This window comes from Etheostoma spectabile, unplaced genomic scaffold, assembly GCF_008692095.1.
Source record: "Etheostoma spectabile isolate EspeVRDwgs_2016 unplaced genomic scaffold, UIUC_Espe_1.0 scaffold272, whole genome shotgun sequence".
Taxonomy (NCBI): Eukaryota; Metazoa; Chordata; class Actinopteri; order Perciformes; family Percidae; genus Etheostoma; species Etheostoma spectabile.
In genome coordinates this window covers 1,884,603-1,887,047 of record NW_022605576.1, presented here as the reverse complement: position 1 = coordinate 1,887,047, position 2,445 = coordinate 1,884,603, and the positions used below count along the sequence as shown (strand labels likewise).

Below are 2,445 nucleotides of genomic sequence, written 5' to 3'. Positions count from 1 at the left end.
AGAGAACTTGTTACAGAGTGCAATGTGACAAAGGAGACAGAGCCAACTGTTACAGAGATGCACACTGAGGACAAAGGAGAGACAATTGTTACAGAGATGCACTGGACAAGGAGAAGAGACAACTGTCCCGAAGATGCACTACGAACGTTACAGAGCTGAGACTGCAGACCAGTCTATTCTAAATAGTAGATTAGACCGGGCATCTTGCCTGTTAAGTGATGAGACTAAAGACTAAATAAGAAAAGTTGTTGACTTTGTGTGCTCCATGCTATGTATTTGCAATCATTATGTTCTTGTTTTACACCTTTTTAACTCCCACCTGAACTTTCCACTACCTTTACTGATTTTCTTAGAGTATTTTTTATTGCCAAGGCCCTTCTGTTGTTTCTTCTGGTGCAAAGACCGCCACGGTGTGAAGCTTTCATTCTCCTCAAGGTGTAAAAGTGTAATCACTTATTATTCTGTTACAATTCTATTACTGATAATCACTAGATAGACATCAATTAATTTTTACAATGTTTTTACCAAAGAAACCTTATACTTCTTAATAACCTAGGAATTTGTTATACATTGCACATGGGAGCATAGAAAGAGCGAACGCTGTGATTGTAATGATTACAATAGTTATTAATATTTGATGGTCTATTGAGAATAATATTTTAATTATTGAGGACTGCAAATATTCTTCCAGCTGAATCCATTCAGATACTCAACTAATGAGCTTCTAAGAGCGGTGCTGGGTTAACTTCTGGCCGTCTCCCATGCCAGACCTTCCTCCACACGCCCCCCCCCCACACCCCCCCCCCCCCCCCCCCCCAAACAGCGCTGCAAAGGAAAGTCTGGAACAGATAGTCCTTGAAACACTGGAGGTTAAAGGTCCCATGGATGAGAATTCACTTTATGAGTTTTAAAAAAAATGTTATTGAACAGGTTGATTTCTTCTTTTTGCTTCGAGACCCAATTGGTCTTGAAGGGGGGAAATGTGTAGTATCCAATGACTTGAATCAGGTTCTGTTCAAATTATCATGTTGATGAGCCAATAAAAAGGGTTTATGATTCCATTTGCGTGAAAAGATTAGAGTAAACTTTGAAAGGAATGTTCATGTGCAAAAGTGATGAGTGGATAAAGATGTTACCCAGCATGTGATGTTATCCTAAAATGTGACCTTACTGTGGCCACGTAGCAAACCTGTATGTGACTTGACCTGTGACCTAAACTTATCCTTATAAAGTGCTTCTAGATATTGAAAGGCAGAGTGTCCATCTTGGGGGAGACCTCTCCAAGCGTCTGACAGCTTGTAAATTGATGCTGAAAATCTTGATATAAAAACCTTTAAAATCAAAGACAGTGTCAAGCGGATTCCTTATCAATACATCAGTCCGCATTGCTGTTCAGACACCACAAACGTTATTATGCGTTCCCCCAGCCTACCTGTGGCCCCCCCAGTGGCTAGAAATGGGGATAGTGTAAACCGAGCCCTGGGTATCCTGCTCTGCCTTTAGAGAAAATGAAATCTCAGATGGGTCAATCTGGAATCTTACGCCTTATGAGGTCATAAGAGGGAAGGTTACCTCCCCTTTCTCTGATTTGCCCACCCAGAGAATTTGCCCCCCCATGAGAGAGAGACATCATGGCTTTCAAACAAGCAAAGTGGCAGTTGGTCAAGGCACACCCATCCCTCCACCTTGACACCCCCCCTCCTTCTCCTCCTCAATAGCTACAGATCAGAATGGAACATACTAAGGAAAGCTTATGTGGGACTGGTTCCAGTGGTGGAATTCTGCACGAAGGCGGATTTTGGGAAAGAGATTCAGATGCAGTATTAGGGACACAAGGTTATATAAAAGAGACTTCAGATACAGTATTAGGGACCACTAAGGTCTATAAAAGAGACTTCAGATACAGTATTAGGGACCACTAGTCTATATAAAAGAGACTTCAGATACAGTATTAGGGACCACTAGGTCTATAAAAGAGACTTCAGATACAGTATTAGGGACCACTAAGGTCTATATAAAAGAGACTTCAGATACATATTAGGGACCACTAAGTCTATATAAAGAGACTTCAGATACAGTATAGGGGACCACTAAGGTCTATATAAAGAGACTTCATACAGTATTAGGGACCACTAAGGTATAAAAAGAGACTTCAGATACAGTATTAGGGACCACTAAGGTCATATAAAAGAGAACTTCAGATACATATTAGGGGACCACTAAGGTCTATATAAAGAGACTTCAGATACAAGTTTAGGGACCACTAAGGTCTATATAAAAGAGGCAGGATACCCAGGGCTCGGTTTACACCTATCACCATTTCTAGCCACTGGGGGGGCCACAGGTAGGCTGGGGGAACGCATAATAACGTTGTGGTGTCTGAACAGCAATGCTGGACTGATGTATTGATAAGGAATCCGCTTGACACTGTCTTTGATTTTAAAG

The 2,445-nt window shown here is 41.4% G+C and overlaps 1 long non-coding RNA gene and 1 pseudogene across 1 annotated transcript in view; both read left to right on the top strand.

Annotated features, from left to right (window-relative positions):
* Positions 1 to 2,445, top strand: part of LOC116685839 (uncharacterized) — a 28,064-nt gene that overhangs the window by 16,844 nt on the left and 8,775 nt on the right. The window lies entirely within an intron of this gene.
* Positions 1 to 2,445, top strand: part of LOC116685838 (leukocyte elastase inhibitor-like) — a 47,632-nt pseudogene that overhangs the window by 36,903 nt on the left and 8,284 nt on the right.